Source organism: Triturus cristatus, chromosome 4_2 (assembly GCF_964204655.1).
Source record: "Triturus cristatus chromosome 4_2, aTriCri1.1, whole genome shotgun sequence".
Lineage (NCBI taxonomy): Eukaryota > Metazoa > Chordata > Amphibia > Caudata > Salamandridae > Triturus > Triturus cristatus.
In genome coordinates, this window is record NC_140586.1 from 728,414,067 (window position 1) to 728,436,847 (window position 22,781).

The following is a 22,781-nucleotide window of genomic DNA, read 5'->3' on the forward strand; positions in this document are numbered from 1 at the left end:
TTTGGCTGTAGATCCGTGCAAATCATAATTCAGAATGCTCACTTACATTCTGATTCAAATTTAGTGCATTATTGGTGATGACCTTTTCAGGACAACATTCTCTCACAAGCACACTTTCTTAAAATTCTATCACTTTTTCAGACTTAATCTCTCTCAAGATTTTCATTTCGGGCCACTTCACGATATATCCCAAGATATATATTATACAATGGCATATTTCCTTTCCTGCCCTGGTCCTTGGAATTAACCACAGCTATTCATGCCCAACTTTTGCCATGCTTGCTCAAAAATAGGTGTTCCCTTCGCAACATGGGCTTTGTCACTACCAGCAACGTTGACACACCCTTGGGCAAATGCTTTTATATCCCTGTACATCCCCAGACACCTGAAATCCATCCTGGTCCTACATGTCATGGCCAACATGCCCCTTTACCCAACATACAGTAACTCTTCCCTCAGACAAAATATGGTACCACCAATCTCTCTGCTCTGTGTATCACACCATCACTATCTGACAGTTCTGGCCACACCAGCTTATTATTCCCCAAACCATATTCTGGACCATCCTTTCAATAAAGATTGTTTTACCTTGCTCAATCCCCATCTTCACTTACAAATCCCACCATATTTAGAAATTGCTACTACACATGAAATTTAGTACCACCCAACCCTTTTCTCCTCATCTTCGTCATTAACACATTCCAATGGAAATCTCAATAAACAATCCATATTTGCATTCTGTGATACTGGTACTCTTACAGCAGGTACAGCCATTTTACTATGCATGGGCTGTTCTGCTCACTCCCTTCATGGTAAACAAATCCTGCAGGTCTGTGGTTTGTATGTAATTCAAATGCCCACACACAAGTGCAGAAGTACTGAACCACCCACCAGCATGCTGAGGCATCATTTCAATAAATGAAGAGCTTGCCTAAGCCATCTTTAAGGTCCTCAGAGAGAATGCTACAACTCTTTTCTGTCCTCCTTTGACTTGGTTCAATACTGCCCCCAGACTATATGAACTGGCACCAGTGACTTACTTATCTACCTTTGGGCTCATAGAACTTTAACCCCAGGCTCCTATGATGCACCCTTAAATATCACTGAATGCCTTCTCACATGTGTCTGCCAAATCAAATCTTACACACAAAAGCCTTTCCAAAAAATGGTCAACAAAGTTGGCATGATATTCAGCAAACCCAAGAAAGGATCTATCAATCAATCAGGGATATTTAAAGCATGCTACTCACCCGTGAGGGTCTCAAAGAGCTAGGGTGGGGGAGCAGCTGCAGTCAGTCGAAGAACCAGGTCTTGAGGGTCTTCCTGAAGATGTGCTGGGTGGGGGCACGTCTGATGTTGATCGGCAGCTCGTTCCAGGTCTTGGCCACGATGTAGGAGAAGGTTCTTGGGTGAGTATCTTGAAAGTTACTCTTTTATCGACAGTGGAGGTTACGAAGGTGCTGGGTGATATGTTTGTGTTGAGGGATGACGAGGACGAGTCTGGCTGTGGTGTTCTGTATGGTCTGGAGTTTGCGGAGCAGAGACTTGTTAATTACGGCGTAGAGGACGTTTCCTTAGTCCAGTCTGCTGGTTATGAGTGCGTGGGTAAAGGTCTTTCGGAGAATGCGGAGGGTGTTGAAGCAGGTGGAGGTGACGACATTGACCTATCAGGTCATGGCGAGGGAGGAGTCAAGTATGATGCTGAGGTTTCGGGCATGGTCCATCGGGGTTTCGGGGCTGCCGAGGGCTGTGGGCCACCAGGTGTTGTCCCATGCAGTGGGGGAGGGTCCAAGGACGAGAACATCTGTCTTCTCTGAGTTGAGATTCAGCAGCTGCTGCTCATCCAGGATGTGACGTCCTTCATTCCTTCCTGGAAGTTGAGTCTGGTGGTGATTGGGTCCTTGGTGAGGGAGTGGATGAGCTGGGTGTCGTCAGCGTAGGATACTATACTGAGACCATGCTGTCTGACGATGGCGGCGAGGGGGACATGTGGATGTTGAAGAGCGTAGGGCTGAGCGACGATCCTTGGGGTATTCCGCAGTTGATTTCTGTGGGTTCGGAGAGGAAGGGTGGAAGTCTGATTCTTTGGGTTCTGCCGGTGAGGAAGGAGCGGAGCCAGTCAAGGGCGGTTCCCTGTATGCTGGCTTCATGGAGTCTGGTGGTGAGTGTGCGGTGGGAGATGGTGTTGAAGGCTGCAGAGAGGTTGAGTACGATCAGGGCTGCAGTGTGTCCTTGGTCGAGGAGGGTGCGGATGTCGTCTGTGGCGGCGAGTAGAGTGGTCTCAGTGCTGTGGTTGCTGCGGAATCCGGATTGGGAGGGGTCGAGGATGGAGTTTTCTTCGATTCATTTCATTAGTCAGGTGTTGACGGTCTTCTCGGTGGCTTTTGCTGCAAAGGAGAGGAGGGAGATGGGTCGTTAGTTCTTGAGGTCCATGGGATCTGCTGAGGACTTCTTGAGTAGGGGGTCTGACTTCTGTGCAGTTCCAGTCGGCAGAAAAGATGTCGGTTTAGAACGTGGCGTTGATTGTGCGTCATTGTTCCGGAGCGATGGCGGCCCCTCTGTGGAAAATGTGCGGGGGCAGTGGTCCATCGGGACTCCTAAGTGGATGCCTTTTATGGTCGATGCGGTGTCTTCGTGGTGACTGGGGTCCAGGAGGAGATGATGGGCTGGCTGGCATTGCTGGAGGAGGGAGTGGTTTCGGAGTCAGGTGTCTGGTCATTGAAGTTGTTGTAGAGGCCCTTGATTTTCAAATGGGAGTAGGAGCCAAGCTTGTTACAGAGGTCCTGGGAGGGGACGATGTCTGTGGTTTCGCTGGGGGGTTTGGTAAAGTCCTGGATAATGCTGAAGAATTCCTTGGAGTTACTGGAGTTCGCGAGCATCTTGTTCTGGATTAAGGTCCTTTTGGTGGATCTGATGCGTTGGTGGTATTCTGTCATGGCGTTCCTGTAGGTGGTGCGGACTTCCGGGGTTTTTTCTGTTTCTCCAGTTCTTGAGACGTCTGCATGTGCATCTGGATTCTTGGAGGTCGGCGATGAACAAGGTGGCCTTCCTGGGGCGCTGTCTGTCGGGGTTATGTAGGGGTGCAAGCTCGTCTGCACAGTTGAAGATCCATCTGTGGAGTTCTTTGGCTGCAAGGTTGGCATCGGTTGAGGTGGCGAGGTCACCACGGTTGAGGGGTCACCACGGTTGAGGGTGGAGTTGAGCTGCTCCTCAGTGATCTTGCTCCAGTTTCTTCGTGGAGGGCAGGGTGCGGGTTTGGGTGCTGTGGGTTTGTCGACATGGAAGTGTACGCAGTAGTAGTCAATCCATGGGGTTTGCATGGTGTAGATGGAGTAGTGGTTGTTACCTCCTGCGAAGATTGGGTTGAAGGTGTGTCCTGTCTTATGGGTGGGGTTGGTGACGAGTTGTTTCAGTCCGAGGTTGGCAAGGTTGACCAGGAGGGTGGCAGAGTTGGGGTCGCTGATGTTGTTGAGGTGGAAGTTGAGGTCTCTGATGAGTATGTAGTCCATGGAGGCAATGGCGTGGGGTGTGATTAGGTCAGCGATGGTGGGGGTGAACACAGTTTGAGGTCCGGGAGGTCTGTAGACGAGGGTGCCTCTTAGGGTCGTTCTGGGACTGGTCTGGATCTGGAAATGGAGGTGTTTGGTGGTGGGCGGGCTGTCGCTCGAGTTGGAGGTTGTGAGTCCAAGGGAGGTCTTGTGTGCGATGGCTACTCCTCCTGGTGGGGGGTTGTGGTGGTCCTTCCTCTGGATCGTGTACCCGTCGGGGATGGTGGGGGTGATGTCGGGGGCGGAGGTGGAGTTGGTTCAAGTTTCTGTGAAGAGGGTGACATCTGGCGAGAGGGTGTCAAGGAGGTCCTACATCGTGTCTGTGCATGGAGCGCGAATATGCCTCTTTTTCCCGCATATCATTTCCCCACATGTTGTTACAACGCGGTCATTACAACGACCGCGTTGTAATAACGCATACCATTACCCCGCAAGTCGTAACAGCGACTTACGGAGGGGGGCGCTGGATGTTGGAATAGTACAATTTACTATTCCAACTCCATTCTGTGTGGACTGTAGGGAAGGTGTTGGACACCTTCTCCCCCCTCCGCAAGTCGTTGCAACGACTTGCGGGGTAATGGTATGCGTTGTCACAACGCGGTTGTTGTTACCACCGCGTTGTAACAACATGCGGGGTGACGGTTGTTTACCATGGAGCACACATTGAGAAGGATGCACCTCAGGGCTTCAGTGGTGTTTGCGTCTGTTGTGGGGTGGTGGCCGTGGGGATGCGGAGGGTTGTGAATGTCTGACGGCTGGAGAACTGGACGTGGGTGGCGTTCGGCGTGGACAGCTGGCAGTTGTTGTTCCTTCCAGGGTTGAGTGCGAGCAGGGCAGCTCTGTCATAGCGGTGGGTGGTCGGAGATCCAGGGTCTCTGCCACTGGTAGTGGAGGGCGCAGACACGCTTGCCTTTAGCAGGCCTTCGGTGTGCCAGCAGCGTGCCCGGTGCGCGCGGCCACGCAGCAGCCGCCATTAAATAGGGAAGGGGGAGGGAAGCGCACCTGGGAGGCGGGAGTGGGAAACCGGCTGGGGGGGAAGGGCCGCGGGGGCAGCAGAGGCAGGTAGAACAGGGCACGATGAACACAACAGCACAACAGGAAAGACAGAAGAAAGAAAAAGAAGAAACAGGCCCAAAGTAAAAAAGCACAATAAAAAGCCACTAGGGCACAGTAATAACAGACACAAACAAGGACAGCACAAAAACTGGCACAAGCAGGGTGTTTGGAATACTTACTAGCAGAGGTGATGCGGGGTCAGTGGCGGCTGCACAACAGCGGAGCTGCTGGGGGAGAGAGCAGGTCCCAGGCCAGGAGGTCAGGGGTCTTGCTAGTGCTCCCTCGCAGCGTCTGCCATTAAATAGGGAAGAGGCAGGGAAGTGCCGCAGGGAGGCGGGAGCGTGAAACCAGCAGTGGGGAGGGGCCACGGGGGGCAGCAGCGGCAGTAAGAACCGGGCACGGAGGACACAACAGGACAACAGGAAAAACAGAAGAAAGAAGAAGAAGAAACAAGCTCAAAGTAAAAAATCACAATAACAAGACACCAGGGCACAGTGATAACAGACACAAACAAGGGCAGCACAAAAACGGGCACAAGCAGGGTCCTTGAGCATCTACTAGCAGAGGTGACGCAGGGTCAGCGGCAGTGGCACAACAGCAGTACTGCTGGGGGAGAGAGCAGGTCCTTGGCCAGAAGGTCAGGGGTCCTGCTCATGCTCCCTCGCAGCGGCCACCATTAAATAGGGAAGGGGAAGGGAAGCTCAGCTGGGAGTGAGAAACTGGCAGGGGGTGGGGCTGTGGGGCAGCAGCGGCGGGAAGAACCGGGCATGGTGGACACTACTGGAAATCAGGAAAGACACAAGGAAGAAAAAGAAGAAACAGGCACAAAGCAAAAAGGCACAATAACAAGACACCAGGGCACAGTAATAACAGACACAAACAAGGACAGCACAAAACGGGCACAAGCAGAGGCCTCAAACACCTACTAGCAGAGGTGATGCGGGGTTAGCGGCAGCAGCAGAACAGCGGCGCTGCTGGGGGAGAGAGCAGGTCCCTGGCCAGGAGAACCTAAGCTTCTCATTTGCATCATCAAACATTTGAGGTCTAATCTCATTCCCAGGCAACACATGATCCAAATTCACCTCATTAAATTTGTACTTCTCCATGCTAACTGTAATTCCAGCTCTTTCCACAATACTCAACAACTTCCTTAACACATCATCTTGAAAAAAAGCAACCCAAGATACCTCTCCTAACAAATTTTGCATAGTACGTTGACAACTGCAGACACAGAAGCCAATACAAATAGCATTTGTGGCATTTGTGCAAACTGAAAAGCAAGCAATGTGAGATGCCAAGACTCAGAAGACTCAGGGCCTGATTCTGAGTTTGGCAGTGTGGGAGCAGGCTGCCACTCCACCGCCCTACTCCACAATGCCAAACTTCACCACTGCCCACCCACCAGATTACGAGTTTCCCTGTTGTTGAGCAGGCAAGCGGCACGGTGGTCCCATTGCGGTCCTATTAAAAAGACACCACAACGGGAGTGCCTAAGGCCATTCCTACACTACATGCCGTGCAGGAAAGGGGGTGCATGCAGACAAGGGGGCTCAACATGTGACCCCCTATATGCATCCCCGTGCACAGGGGCAACAGGGGCAGGCTCAATGCCATGAAAATGCTGGCAGTCAAAAGAGTCATGATATGCTTGTTGGTGCCGCAGCAGCACTGCCACAAGACTGGTTGGGATCATGGCAGTCCCCGGGAGGTCTGACCACCAAAATCCTAATATCCCGGTCGAACTGCTGGTGCAGCTGTCTCCAACTGCACCTACACAGAGAGTTTGGCGGTCCTATGGACTGCCAATCTCGTAATCGGGACCTCCGTGTGTAACATCATCTGATAATACGTGTTAGATACATTTTAAGTCGAGAATACTTTGGTGTCTCTCACATATTCCAGAATTTATTATTCATTCACATCTCTTCTTCTGCTTGGAATAGGCATTTTATCAGATCAATTCTTCTTCACTTCACACCAACATTATGTTTTAACGTTTTAACAGTGCCAGAGTGTCTTTTAGCTATACACTAATCTCCCAAAAGCATTGCGATATGTTTCTAAGGCCTTTCTTCAGTCCTTCAATATCATTATAAGTTTGCCAGACCTTTGTAAAAACATTGGAGAAGCAATAACAAACTGCATAATATCTTGCCTTATTTTTTCCAAAGGTCCCAGTAGGAAGACCCCACAGCAATCTAAAATAAAAATACACAGTAGCTTAGGAGTTCCTAAATTAGCATACTGCTATTGCTGATCATACTTTTTTTTATATATAGGAGTACTGTTATGTATTTTGTAGGATACATTGTATGAATTTTTCAAGACGGTCTTAAATCCCCCAGTTAATTTTCCACAGCCTGGTTTTTTTTGGGGGGATTCACTTTACATGAACAGAGCACATTCCTCATTCACTTTACAATAACTAATTTCACTGTAAGGATTTGTAGCCCTCCTTCTCCTTCCATTATTCCTTATTGACCCCACCCACAAGAAACAATGCAAAAGAGACTTCCACTGTAGTATACTGAAATGTCTCTTGGCAAGTATTGCAATGAGCGCTAGTCTCCCTGTGCAGCCTCACACTGCTGGGATGCATTTAGGTAATACACTGCTCTTGTGCAGTTAGGCACAAAAATGTTCTCACACCTGCCTTGTTATTCTGACAGCACACAAGAGTGGTGTTTTTAAACAAATAAGGATGGCCTGTAGGTAGGCGCAAGATTACCTAGGTGCTTGCCCCATCAAACAGGGCAAACATACCACAGAATTGTCCCTATGCCAATATAACCATCATTTAATTTTTAATTTACTTGAGGCATCCAGTCAGCACCCTGATGTTGTTCCAGTCCCTTATGATTAGGTTGTCGCATAGCCCATTGAAGTTCAACCATTACAGTCACAGCTTAGAGGCAACCAGGGTAATTAAATTAAGGGGTAGATGGCAAAAGAAGGGTCAGTACACAATCCACTTATCACCCTTCACCAGTTAAACATGGCAGGGCGCTTTGTTAGTGTAAAGAAAATACATTTATTTCAGGAATTCTAATGTTGGCTCAGGAGTCTTAAGTGATGTACAGAGCAACATCTAGCCAAACATACATGACAAAAGTCCTTGTAACAGTGTTCGAGGTACAGTTCAAATCCTGCATTAAAAATTACCCAGTGGTTAACTCCCATTCAGGCTCCCACTCCTTCGGCAGAAACCATCTTTCTGAGCACCTTAGAGGGGGTTGTGCATCACTGTTTAGCAAACTCAAAAAGGGGCTCTGATCCCAATGGACCCTACTACAGACTTCAATAGCATGAACCATAAATTAATCTAGCACTATCATGAAAGGAGATGTGATTTTGATATCTTTCCTCTCTGGTCACTAAAGCACCCTTTACTATATAGTGACAGTCACACACATCATCTGGGAGTAGCCCACAAGGTTCAGCCTTGTCAACAAATCTATATGCCAACCCGGATCTGCTTGCACCAGTCATACACAGGCTCACAAGAAGCTCCCTAATCTACTTCAAACTGTAAAATGGAATTCACGCCACCAGCAAGTAACTAAGGGCCTCATTCCGACATCTATGCCACCGGTCCGACAGCTGGATTACAATTCCGGCTGTCGGAGCAAGTTAGACAGAGGAAAGTCCGCTGAATCCGACAGGCTTCAGGGGGCTGTTACGACGGCAGTCAGATTCCTAATCCCTACAATGGCATGGTGCCATAGGGATTGGTATGGTGGAATCTTAGGGAGGGATAAAATGTAATTTGGAATTTCTTTTTATTATATTAAACGTAGTTTGCATTTTTTAGGGTTAAGAAATATGGATATAGTAATTTACATTTCATTTTTAATATCAGGGTATTAGGATATATAGGGATTTAAGGTGGATGTATTTATCTAGTTTTAAAATGATTCTTTAAAAATGTGTTTTATATTTAAACATGTTTAGCTAATTTAAAAATTCAGTGTTTTGGGAATTATAGGGATTTAAAGTAGGTAGTGTTTTTAAACAATATTTGTATGAATTTAGGGTATCATTCTTTATCTTTAAACAATATTTTGTTTGAAACTGTTTAAAATATTTTATTTTGTAATAATTTTTCTCAATTAGTCAAAAAGAAATTGTATGAAAAACTGTAAGTAGATTTTTTTTATAAGGTTTTTATGTTATTTTGTTAAGTATTGTCTATCTATATTATGATTTGAAATTGTTTGCACCAATTAAAAAATATTTTAAGAAATTACAAAAATAAATGTTTTAGATTTTATACTCCAAATATTTATTATGGTTTTAAAATATATTTTAATTATATAAACATGTTTGTAACAGTATTTCATATTTAAGATAAGTTTTTGTGCAAGGTCCAGTAATGTGACTATTTGTATAAAAACGTTTTATTTCATTTACATTTTTGTTATTAATTTCTTAATTGAAAAGTTTGTCTCTTTTCTTTAAAATATTTTAATAAGATTTGTGTTCTCTAATTTCTTGAGTAAGTTGGGTTTCTTTCAAATGTATTGCTGTTTAAATGATGTTCTTTTTAAGTGTTGTGACCATTTTAAACAAAAAAAAGTAAATTGGAGCGGTAATATTTAAATGGAAAAAAATCATTTTAGTACTTTCCCCTGTATGTGTTAGATTGGAGTGGTCACATAAGTGTTTATCATCAAAGTCAAACTCTTTCCTTAATGTGCCTTACAATGGAGTGGGAATAGTACATTTGCACCCCTCAAAGTCCAACACATTCCCCAATGTTGCTTAGATTGGAGTGGGAATAGTAGATCTATACTTCTCAAAGTCCAACACGTTCCCAAATGTGTTTTAGATTGGATTAGGAATAGTAAATATGTACCCCTAAATGTCCAACAGTTCTCCAATGTGTATTCGATTAGATTGTGAAATAATAAATCTGTACCCCTCAAGGTCCAACACCTTTCTCAATGAGGCTAACTGCATTGTTGATGTAAGCAGAATAGTAGAATGTAGAATGTTGAATTGTGGGGAGAATGTTGTTCTATGGAAAGGCACCAGTACAGGAGAGGAGACAGCTGAGCTGTAGCTCGATATATGCTGGGAGAATCTTTTGACAATCATTCTCACTTTATGAGGAAGCCTGTCTCATGAGATTCCTGGACTAACATCTAAAGGTCCAATAAGTTCCCCAGTGTTGTTTAGATTGGAGTAAAAACACTAAGGGGCCGATTACAATGTCGGTCAGAAAGCCTCTGACCGACCGAGGCTTTCCGACCGACTCGGTTGGTTTGCGGGTGGACCGCCCGATTACAATGTCGGCGGTTAGAATGTAAACCGGCCGGTCATTCCGTCTTGGTTCCGACTGGCTCTTGGAGTATTCCTGTCAGTCGAAACCGCACCGTAATCCCCCATGGACGGCATTTCCGCCATCGGGATTATGATGTCGGTTTGCAACAGCTTTTCCATGCCGGCCTTTCCGACACAGAAAGGCTGACAGAAAGCGACCTTGGGTGCCCCCAGCAGGGCCCTCTTGCCTCCATGGCCGATGGTTGGTGGTCTAGAGAGTATCTAGGGTACCCCCCTGTAAAACCCTGCACTGTTTGGCAGGCACCATGGGGTGCCTGCCACAGGGTGCAGGGTTTTACACCCCAGTCATTTCTCCATAGGAGCCTGTGTTACTGCTAGTTTACGGCCGTAACACAAGCTCCCAAAGAAAAGTGGGAATCCGACCGAACAGTGTTTGGTCGCATTGTAATCAGGCAGTCAGAACTGACTACCTCAGGTTGGTCGGTCCTGAGTCCGAGACAGTGTCGGTCAGAAGCAACTCCGACCAACATCGAAATAAATCCCTCAAAGTCCAACACCTAAGCCACAACAGTGTGGCTTAAGTTGTAGTGGGAATAGCAACTCTGTACCCTTTTAAGTCGAACACTTTCCCGAATTCGGCTTTGATTGAAATGGGAATTTCCAATCCATACCCCTCAAAGTACAACACTTTCTCTAATATGTATGAGGTTGGAGTGGGAATTTGTACCCCGCAAAGTCTAACATTTACACCAGTGTGGCTTACATTGGAGTGGAAATAGTAAATATGTACCCCTGTAGGTCCAACACTTTCCCCAGTATGTGTTCAGTTGCACTGGAAATATTTAATGAGTACCCCTCAAAGTAATTTACATTGGGAGTAGAAATAATGTATGATGATTATGAGATAGTGTAATATTTTTTAGATTGTCTATATAGTTGGTTTTGTGGTTATACATGTTGTAAATATGTTGTATACTTTTATTTCAAAAAACAATGTACACATCAGATACTGGAATGTAAGTTTTATTTTACTGGTCATTAGAAATATGAAATCATGTGCAATCATATACTATAAAATAAGATGCAATCATTCTTATAAATGTTTTTATTTTTTTAAGGAGCTATTTACATTTCTATTTTTTCATATATTCATTTTTACATCATTTCAAACTGGAAGAAATATATACATACTGGTAAGATATTTTTAACATATTTTTAAAAGCAATCACTTTTTAATTATTTATACATCGTTGATTCATTTCTATCCTTTCAATAAGCCATTTTTAACATGAAAAATATTTTACATCAACCCATTTTTAGGTTGAGCCTACAGCGCATGAGCTGTCTGCAAGACCTTTTGTAATTACTTACTCCACGCTTATGCCCGCCTGTTACATGCCATAGGTCCCCTCCAGTGCCCCTCTTAAATGCAACATTCTGATTTGTTCTGGCACCCGATGGCTCACTTCCGGTCAAGCCAGTGGAGCACCGGCTGATTACAGTTTCCTTCCAGTTTCATTCCTTTTGTGTTTTGTTGGAGAACTCTTTCTTTTTTAGGTCGAGCATTTGAGACCTATTGTAATTTCTTATGTTGGGTTAAAGCCATCCACCAGCTTTTGATTTGTTTGTTTCAGTGTCCCTCAAAAATCCTTGGTTGCCAGTGGTCAGTCCTGTCTCTTTTTCCCTCCTTTTTCTCCTCTATTCCACTCATGCAGCAGGGACTAACTACTGTCTCATCACACTACAGTTCTTTGTCTGTTCTCTGGGGGACTACTTTATTTCTTTGTTTCCTGCTCTGTTTCTGTTTGCCTGTGTGTAGTTTCGGCACCATAGCTGACTTCAATTAAATATAGTTTTCCTCCCTCCCAACTCCTCCTACTTCCACAGTTTTTTGGGGGGTACTTTTTCCCCATGCCTCCTTCATCGTGGTTATATTTTTTAGGCTTTTAAGCAATTTTCGCTTTTGACCGTCATTTGGGCTTCTTTTTAGTATGATGTTAGTTTGGGTTTGGCTTTGTTTCATGGAGGATTTGGCTTGTTTTTTGGTAGAAGAGCAGAAGAAGCCTTGGCAGCGCGTAAAGCTGGCAGTGAATGTCCGAATTTTTGGCTTAGCAAGTGCTTGTTTTGGAAATACGGTGCAGATTCTGACGGGTGTCCGGCGGCTAGGAGGTGCAGAGGCGCCCCTACTTTTCTAGTCACAGGGAAAGGCAATGGAGTTGCTTTGGCGCCCGCCCCGTCTCCGGCACGAGGCCAAGGGAGGGTGGCTGCAGTAAAGGTGGGCTGGGGATAAAAGCAGGAAAGATGAAGCATTTCCTATCAAGATGCGGCTATGCCGCTTTATTCCGAGTCAGGTCCCGTACATAGGGCACGAGAGACTGCTGCGTCAATACGAATCGGGGTTTGAAAGAGGTTTAACGCGGGATTACATATTTCTCCTAAACTCATGTGATGAGTAGCCTTCTCTAGTCCCACTGAACCCGCTCACGTGCATCCTCTGAAGCTCACAACAAAGGCGAGTCACATAGAGGCGGGGAGGCGTGTCAGCCACTAGTACCACAGGCCACTATGATAACAACTCCTGGAAACATGCCAATGGGAGGGGGTGAACAGAACTAACGTCTACCCAGGGACACTCTGTGTTTCCGTGTATGCGCAAGAGAGCCTTCTCCTTAAAGCGCTCGAGTCATCAGCGGTGTGTGAGGCTGTGCAGCATAGAGGATGCATCTGGAAGGGGCATTCAGGTCAAGGTGCAAATAAGAAACACGCAGAGCTGAGATTAAACCAACATGAGACAGGAAACTTCGAGGTATGGAGCTCAGCAAAAAGATGCCTTTTTAAGTGACTTTCTTGCACTAGTGTTTTTAGCACTGCCCCATGGCATCGTGCAGTGACATACTTTGCCACTTTATTTGAACTTCTGCTGAGAACAGAGTAACAGACACTTCCTGAAGGTGATATACTCAATGTTTACACTTCAATGTAGAGTGTCTCCTTCCAGATGAGGTACTCTGTCCCAAGGATAGCGGCACCCTGCAGAGAAGAGGTTTCCTCTAATTGAAGCATCTTGTCCCAATCTTTGCAGTTCCAAGCAGAGCAGAGGCTCTAACCCGGGGAGGTACTCTGCCTCAGTGTGTGTAATTCAACCACGTAGTGGGTCTTCTCCCAGGTGAGGTACGCTGTCCCAAGGATTGCAGAACCCTGCTCGTAAGAGGCTTACTCTATTTGAGGTACCTTGTCCCAGTGTCTGCAGTTCTATGCAGAGTAGAGGCTCTATCCAGGTGAGGTACTCAATGTGTACAATTCAATGTAGATTAGTTGTCTCCCGGGTGAGGTACTCTGTCTCAATTATTGTGGCACCCTGCAGAGGAGCCGCTTCCTCTAGTTTAGGCACCTTGTTCCAGTGTCTGCAGTTCTAAGCAGAGGAGAGGCTGTAACCAGGTGAGGTAGTCTGCATCAGTGTCTGCAATTCAATGTACAGTATATCCTCCCAGGGGAGGTACTGTGGCCTCAATGTGTGCAATTCAATGTAGAGTATAGCCTCCCAGGTGAGGTACTCTGCCTCAGTGTCTGCAATTCAATGTAGAGTATATCCTCCCAGGTGAGGTACTGTGGCCTCAATGTGTGCAATTCAATGTAGAGTATAGCCTCCCAGGTGAGGTACTGTGGCCTCAATGTGTGCAATTCAATGTAGAGTATAGCCTCCCAGGTGAGGTACTCTGCCTCAGTGTCTGCAATTCAATGTAGAGTATATCCTCCCAGGTCAGGTACTGTGGCCTCAATGTGTGCAATTCAATGTATAGTATAGCCTCCCAGGTGAGTTACTCTGCCTCAATGTGTACAGAGTACCGGGTGTTCTGGAGTACTGTGCTACTCACCAAAAAGCGCTTTGATTACTGTTTTACAAAGTTTGGAACACGTAGGGCTTTGAGGCTGCACAGCACACCAGAAATGTACACCATCCTCAATGTGGTCCTTATTTCATCAAATTTAGGAGGATGGATTTCATCCAACTTAGAAGGATGAAAGGCCAAGTCCAGTACATTAAGTTATGATCGTCAGTTGACACGCAAATATCTGCAGCAGATTGTTTACCCACTGAGCTTTCCCACATACTAATGAGTGACTTTAATTGCAAAAAAGCAGTTCCGGGATGCTTTATTTTTCAGCCGAAAAAACACAAACCCAAAGACTGTCTGACAGAAAAGTAATTGCTTCGGAATGTGGCTGCGCCCTGCCTCAGAAATGTGCCAACTTCGAGCCAAAAAAACAGTGGGGCAGATTTACAAGTCCCTTGCGCCACTTTTGCTTCATTTTTAACATGGGAAAAGTGACGTAAGGGTGGCACAAGGGACTTGAAAATAAGGCCCAGTGTGTCTGGCTCTTCAAAACTGCAGCTGGCAGGAAGCTTCCGGCACAGCCCAGTGAAATTAGATCCTGCTGCCAAATCCCGGTGCTCCCGGGAGTATGATGCAGTAGTTAGAACAGCTCAGCCTTTCATCCTGCCACAAGCGAAAAAATAAGTAAGGGTAGAAATGATAATAGCGTTTCATTATTTGCAGCGCCACAAAGACGACATCAAGTGTTGCACAGAAATACATCTTATACATATAATTAGAATTTGTAATTTCATTTACAATGCAATAGGTCTTGCATTTACGCGTCTTTGAGGTATTGGCATTGTAAATGGCAATGCTTTTTTATTTATGTTTTGGGTTTTAAAATATAAATAAAAGGCATTGTCATTTACAATGCCATTAGCTTAAACTCACGTAAATGCGAGACCTATTGCATTGCAAATGCTTGTTTTAAATTGCTGCTTTCTGGCCGTGGCTGCTTGTTGTTATTAGCCTGACCAAGATTAAAAGCCAGAAGGCGCCTGTTCGTTATTGCCTGACACTGCTCGAGTGCAATTGCAGATGTGCCGAAACAAAAGTTTGTAAGTGGCTCCTTAACTCGGGGCAGTATTTCTAATTACTTCCACTCTATGTTTTATCACCTGGTGTTTTATCTGCGTCTTAATCTTGCAGGGAGGCGGGAAAATAGTTAAGTCTCTGCCATGTTTCAGCTGTCATCGCAGTTTGGAATGCAAAGCTACATTTACCTCGCAACATTCTGCGACCCTCTACCCTGCTGGGAGACCACATGCATGCCAACATCCCAAGGCATGCTTGCACTGTAAAATAACGCATCACCTCTAGAGAAAGGCCCACTTTAACCTGCTTTGCAGGTTTTTAGACTGCCAACATTTCCTGCCCGCCTTGTCCTGGTGATAAACAGCACCCAGCTGTATCTTTTTACATGACTAATGTACCTAACAACAGAGAGGACATGGGCGCACAAACACAATCCTGCAGGGGAAAGTGAATCAGCATGTTTGGAAGGCACACAATAGGCTTGAAGGTGACAGACAGGCTCAGTTAAATATAGAATTGTTTAAAGGAAATTTGTTAAAAAGGATTCATTAAAAATAGTGAGTGTACTGGTCTATTTTCAAAGACAGACACGCAAAACATTGTGTTTGCAGCAAAATGAATATAGTACTTACGCTAGATCTGAACCACCACCTAATACAAATATAAGTATTTAAAATGTACTAAAAGGTAATCACACAACATTTGTAGATATATTTTTAAAAACACTCAAAGTAATGCGAACTTCACGTACAACTAAATAAATCCCAGTTGTTTCAAGATGAAAAAAAGGTTTTGTAAGAATTGCCAGACTTCCGGTTTAAAGCCTTTCAAATTCAGAAAAACGTTGTAAAATAAACCAAAGCCCAGCATGCAATCTGTCCAAAAGGCATGTTTACCTGCTGGAGCATTTCCTCTGTGGCATTTCATTTCAGGCGGTGCACGTAGTCAAGGTTCCTGATCTTCCACCCCCTACCAGGCCTCTCACTCACCCTGCCTGTAGCTTTCATTTACCACCTTCACTTTCCGCCCTTTTGTGTTTTTTTCTTTTTCCTTTAGACACGTATTTCACTTGAGCTGTTCTAACTTGCACCCTTCCTGCTCATGCCACCTCCCATGAGCCTATCCGAGACAAAGAGGAAAGAAAGTAAGAGGCATCACGTCAGCTTCACCATGCTTCTGTTCATGCTCTGTTACAAACATGCTCTGTTACAAACAAGTTTTTAGATCTTGTACACATTTGGTGGTGTGATGCAGCCTTGTCTGCTGCTGCCTGTACCTCTGTTGGTGTGTCTTGCAATCAGGCGTAATGGGTACATAATAAAACTGCACGCTTAGAGAGCGAAACAGTGGCATAAGGAGTCACATGCATGTGGCAAGGATAAAAGGCCAGCCTTGAACAACAGATATCTTGCAGCATGCACATACAAGCTGCTGCAACCCAAAGGCATATAGCTTAAAATGCATGAACTCACAACAGAGGTAAAAGATTACCAGCTGCAATGAAAACATTTTTTGCAATGCAATAGTTCTCGCAATGTCCCTCCTTTCAATACGCACACTGATTCAGCCCCAAGGGCACACCACCTCTACCAGCACCCCATGACCTTTGAGCCAGACCAGTGCCTCGACTCCTTCCAGACCCCCTTGCAACCTGCTGTAGCAACACCTTCATCTTCAAATCCTTACTCTTTTTCTCCCACTTTAACCTTTTCCTCATTTTCTCGATGCTCATAATGTTGAGCCATACTCAATATCACTGAAGGGGAGGAAGTAGTCTAAGTACTCAGAAGCTTGCAGCCGAGCCGCAATTTCAGGAAGCAAATTTGTTACAAACCTATTAACAAACAAACAAACACCACCTTCAACTGACAAATCCTGCCCACTGAAATCTAGAAACACCCCTTCAAAACGAGTGAAAAAATCTGACACACTCTCCTCTTTCTTCTGATGACATGCTGTTAACTTGTCCCAATCCACCCGTCTAGGTGGGATAAGAGAATGCATATAAGTAATAATGTGGATTGGCCAGGCCAACATTTCAGCTTTGGGCTTTTCACCAGCCTTTCTGTTATGTTATGTTATGTTATGTTATGTTATGTTATGTTATGTTATGTTATGTTACATGGTGATTTATAGAGCGCTCGTTCACCAACAGGTCTCTTGGTGCTATGTGGGCACAGAGAGAAGGATGGAATGAAGAAAGAACAGAAAAAAGCAAGCAAGGAAACAGCTAGTTGTACGCCAGGGTAAACAGCCACGTTTTGAATAGTTTCCTGAACCACACTGTCAAAAGATTCAGATGCATTGATCTCAGAGCACGCTGGGGCATATTCTTACTAATACACGAGGAAATGGACCTACGGCCTGTTTCTTGAATGGCTTTGAAAAGGATGCAGCCAGTTTTAAACATCGCACGCTGATCCACTGGGAGCCAGTGGAGATCTTTAAGCAGCGGATTGATGTGGCATCTTCTATCCCTAAGATACATGATTCTTGCTGCTTGGTTTTGAATTATCTGAAGACGATGCCTCAAATATATTGGGATCCCGAGGTAGAGGGCATTTCCTTTAATCGATTTTTGAGAGAACAAGGGCAATCACAATTTGAATACTGGCCTCTTTACTAAAGACCCGTCTAATCTTACGCAATTTGCGGAGTTGGACGAAGCAGGCAAAAGTGACTGAACTAATTTGGCCACTCATAGAAAAGTCTGAATCAATATGGAGACCCAGGCTCTTAATCACGGGTTTAGGAATTGGGGCCACACCTAGCTCTGGGGGCCAGTAAGAGGGTGTCCAATGAACCACTTTGTTGCTAGGAATGATGATCTCCTTATCCCATGCCCTATTCTCATTCCAAGTACCACCGAGCTCCGCTGCATGATCCTGCATATGCACTTGCCGCCAAATGTCCACTGGCACCAAAAGCCCAAAAATCATCTAAATGTCTGCTAAAGTCATAACTGATGAGGAGGAAGCCTCTGTTAATTCTTTATAGTATGCAGTAGGATTTTTCCTAGGGTCCGGTAACTGACTTTTAAGAGCAAGGACCGCAGTTCTTTTCCATGGGGTATAGACCCATTGTTCCCGAAAATTAGCCTCTACCTGCTGCTGAACCACATCTCCATTCTGGTTACGCTGTTCTGGGATCTCAGGGTAAAAAACAGGGTGCACCTCTCTCATTGGAAATTGGGACACTGTAGTTGGAGTACGGTGATGCAATCTTTCTCGATAACCAAGGAGTGTTCCAACATCACCAAAAACTTCTGCAGGGGCCATCCCAACTTGATATACACAATCTTGAATATCATAAATAACTTGAGGAGCTGTGCCTCCAATACACTGTTCTCACAAACCAATTAATGTAGCTGACATAAGCTGAAGGGCATGCTGTTGTACAAACATTTCAAAATCTTTCATCACATTCCATATATCTTCCACACTATAAATCGGATTCTGAACCCATTGTGCTGCCTGATTTGCAACCATCTTCTTCTCCTCTTCCCCTACATCAGACCAAATCAATGCCCACCCCATTTGCTCCCATGCCGCCGCCCAGTCCCCTCCATCTGACACTCACACCGGTGTCCCAACACTACCCAACACCACGGATGAAATGCCTGGGAAAGACACAAAAGGTACAGACGCAGGTGACAATATCAGCAATGACTGTGTGGTGGGTGTAAGAGAAGGAGGAGAAACATGAGGGGATGCAGCAGACACTGTGGGGGTGCCTGCAGTCACTCCACTCGCATGTTGCGAAACTGGAGGGAAGACAGCTAGGGCTGGAGCCGAAGCTGTTAAATCTGCGGAAAGACCAGAAGGGGGAGGTGGTGCAACGGAGGACTGAGGTGATGGAGCAACAGAATATATTCTCTATGGGGCATAGGGAGGTGGGGGCGAGTGGCCCACAGATCCTCCACTAAAGGATCCTCATCCTCTCGAACAACATAAGACTTATTACATTGCAATTGAAACTTCCTATCTGCGCACTCAATACCCTTTTTAGTTTGCTTCTTATCGTTAGCTACAGCTTCCTGAACCACTGTTTGCATTGCCTTCTTCCTAGACTCCTTCTTGGCATGTATACACCTCTGCTTAGCTTCCTTCTGCCATACCTGCAAAGTGTCAAACATCGACTGCCTACTTCATCTAGCAAATAATTTGTCCTGTAAATAATTCAGTTTTTGTTCATCAAAGGTACGTGAAGCTCAGTATTGGCCCTCGTATACTGTGCCACAATGTACAAAACATAATAAGGCCAATCCCGTGCTTCACATACATCTCAAAACTCGGAGTGCCTTCCGGAGGTGCAGGCTGCCTTTCCTCCAGCCGAACAACAGCGGCACCCCAAGCACAACCCTTTACTCCAACAAGGCATTCTAGCATCAAACGCGTTCACTCTCCACCTAAATCAACACACACACAAACACAACAAGAACGCACAAACCAAAGACCTCTCAAAGTCAGTCCTTAGACTGCACCAAGACAAGATAGGCTCTAGCCCCAGGCTTTTTCAATATTGAACCAAATTCAGCCAGAGGCCTGGCAGAACGTTCAAAACGCTTACATGGGTCCACAGACCCACCAAGTTAATCAAGACAGCGCCGCAATTATCAAAACTCACCCGGTGAACACAGATCAAACAAAATTATTCTCCACTGCCGACTCTGCAGACCAAACGGTCAGATCCAAGGGTTTCACCTTTTCAGGACCCCAGCCAAGATGATCACTAGACGAGGAGCTACCCGATCAGACAAGCGGGGCAGTGAGAATCAAGCTCTATCATATTGGGATCCCCGATCCACCCATCAGACCAGACACAACCCCGACCCCCTCGACCTGATTACGGGCGGGATGGGTCACCTGGTGGAATCCCTGTTCGGGCGCCAACTGAAGGATGTGACCCATTAGGGTCACCCGGGTCACTCTCGACTTCCTCTTGCCTTCCAAGAATGAAGAATCGATGATGCAGTAGAGAACACAAGCAAACTAGTTTATTCACAAGATACACTGCAGTGTAGTCCAGTCTGACAAGCCTCCTATGATGACTGACGAGGGACTGACTCTAACAAGTATAAAGTTACATTATGTAGGTTGTGGAACCCACAAAACCCACCTATTATGGAAAAGTACAGGTAGCTGTCGTGATACAATGGGAGTACAGAACATAAGTTTCGATTCAGCAGCCTGGAACAAGCTATCTACTATCCAAGGTCGTCTGGACTATCCTTCCTGGCAGGGAACAGCTTCACCCCACATATACTTACGTAGCCCTTTAAACATGTCTCAGGTCTGCCATTGTAGCCTGTTTGTGTAATTTTACACTGCCATTTCAACCTGGCAAAAAAAACCTTTTGCCTGACTCAAACCTTCCTTTCTAATACAGGTAAGTCACCCCTATGGTTGGCTCTGAACAGCCCAGAAGGGTAGGGTGTAGTGTATTTAAAAAGTAGGACATGTACTTGTAGGTTTTACCTGTCCTGGTAGTACAAAAAGTCTTAAATTCATTTTTCGCTGCTGCATAACATACCCCTCCCATCGGATAACCTTGGGGTTAACTTATTACATTTACTAAACTGTAAATTCCAAAGAGGAACAAGTAACCAGTTCATGTTTGGTGTCCTTGGAATTGTAATGAACAATCCTCTATTATTGTAAGGTCAGATTTTGAATTACCATTTAGAAAGTTGTCATTTTCCTGCCTTAGCCATTTAGTGCCTGCAGCCTGTCTTTGGGTCACATGACTGGGTGTAGCTGACAGTTGGGCTTTGTGTTTTTATCCTGGACAGCCACACACCATAGAGAACTTAAGTGTCCCTGGATGGGCCATCACTGGCAGGATAGGAGAGCGGTGCTGGCCAGAGCCCTACTTAAACTTGAATAGGATGTGTCCTGCCTCCATACAAAGGACTGCATGCCTCCTGTAGTTAGTCTGGAGCCAGGACAGTGAAAGCAGCAAACCTGGGCACTCTCTAGAAGCTTTTCCCACTTCAAAGGCAGGCCTAAGTATAATTATTGGACCTCAGACACCAACTCTTCAGTACACGTCTGGACGTGTGGAGACTCTATCAGGAAGGACTACTGTGCTGTGCTGCTGAAAGTACTACCTCTCTGCTGAACTACTACTCTAAAGATCTGCTGCCGTGTTGTGCTGACCTGAGGCCTGGGTGAGAAGGACTGGACATGCATCTGTTGAACTCAGGACACCAAAGTGACTCCAATGGCTAGCTGGCCTCCTGACTAGAGCCTCAGGGACAAAAGGCTCCAACAACCTTTAACCCAGCACCTGGACTCTGTCGTCTGTGAGTCCTACCCTGCCAAGTGGTGCCACCCCAGTCCTGAACCTTTAGAAGCCGGCCTGAATCTGCTCTGCCAGCCAATCTGTGGATCCGGCAGAACTGATGCATCCCCTCTGCTGTGAGGCGCAACCCCTGTTCAGAATCAACGCATCACCACTGCTGGGACGATTCTCTCAGGGCAAGGACTCCGCATCGACCTTGCAGCCCGTTTCAGAACCACCACCGTGTGAAGCATCCCTGATGCATGTCCTCACATAGGAAATCTCTTGTCGATCGCAATCTCGAGGACGGCGCATGTTCCTGCATCTCAGTCCCACCATTCCTCAGAACTGACCCATTGCCTTGCCTGCATGACGCATCCTCGAAGATAGACTTCGCAACACACCACAACCAGGATTTAAAGTACTCTTGTTCAGCAGGCCTAACTGGGTCCCTCTAGCCATCCCACACTCCATCATGGTTGGCCTGAACTTGTTGTGACTTTGTGCTGATCCGGCGCTACCAGTTATTCACAGTGCATTGTGCTTTTTGGGGCGAGTTACACTGAAATGTTTAAAATTGCTTATATCCAGTTCTGTTGATTGGATTTGTGTTGCTTTGGTCTTGATTTATTTAATAAAATGTACTCTATTTTTCTAAAATTATATGAGAACCCTTTTGTGGTGTGTTTTCGTTTTGTTACCGTTTGAAGTGCTGCATAAATACTTTACACATTGCCTCTAAGCTAAGCCTGACTACTTGGTGTCAAGTTGCTAGAGGGTTGGACATAGGTTTATTTGGTGTTTGCTTTTGCCCTACCCTAACAAGGATTGTGTTTGCTGCTTGAGTAGGATTTTGCCCCCTCAAACAGTAACCCAATTTCTCACAGTATCTCTGTAGTTTGAAGATAGTAACGGGCAACTATATATTAGTTATTTTATGAATAGGTCAAAGTTAGTTTAAAAAGTTAGGAGTTAGTTTGTAAAAGTATACATTTTTTACTTACAAATTTTTGTAAATGTTTGTAAATGTATTGAGCAGTGTGGCTGACTTATTTCTCTTAGGGGCCGATTTTGATGTCGGACAGACCTGAGTCCATTAGACATCGATTTGGAATTGGGACCGACCGACCTCCTGTGGCCGATTCCGAACTAGCAATTAGGATGCCCCGAACAGTGTTCGGTCACAATCCTATTCTTTACAATGGGAGCATGAATTCCAACCGGAATGCATGCTCTCATTGTAAAGAGCTGAGGTGCAGTTCATCTCTGCACACTGTGACAGGCACCTCAAGGTGCCTGCCACCGGTTGCAGGGATCAACAGGAGAGCACTATAGGTGCCCCCTTGGCCGCCATCCGGAGGCCTTGCACCCATGGGGCCCTGCTGGGGCCCCCCAAAGTCAACTTCCCACAGCCTTTCTGTGTTGGAAAGGCCCATCTCTCTGTTTCCACTCGCAGCCAAGGTCATTGAAAAAGCGGTCAACACCCAGCTAGCAAACTTCATCGAAGCCAACAGGTCCTAGACATCTCTCAATCTGGATTCTGCAGCAACCACAGCATCGAGATCGCCCTTCTCACCACCTCTGATGACATCCGCGCCCTCCTCGACTAGGACCAAAAGGCAGCTTTCATCCTCTCAGACCTCTCAGCAGCCTTCAACGCCATCTCCCACTGCACACTAGCTACCAGACTCCACAACCC

The 22,781-nt window shown here is 45.7% G+C and overlaps 1 long non-coding RNA gene across 1 annotated transcript in view; it reads right to left on the bottom strand.

The window, feature by feature from the left end:
• LOC146834969 (uncharacterized) overlaps window positions 1-15,823 on the bottom strand; it is a 34,744-nt gene extending 18,921 nt beyond the window's left edge. Inside the window, exon 1 of the long non-coding RNA XR_014960359.1 lies at window positions 15,697-15,823. This is a non-coding gene — a long non-coding RNA (uncharacterized LOC146834969). The remainder of the gene's footprint in view (window positions 1-15,696) is intronic.
• Between the last annotated feature and the right edge of the window lie 6,958 nt (window positions 15,824-22,781).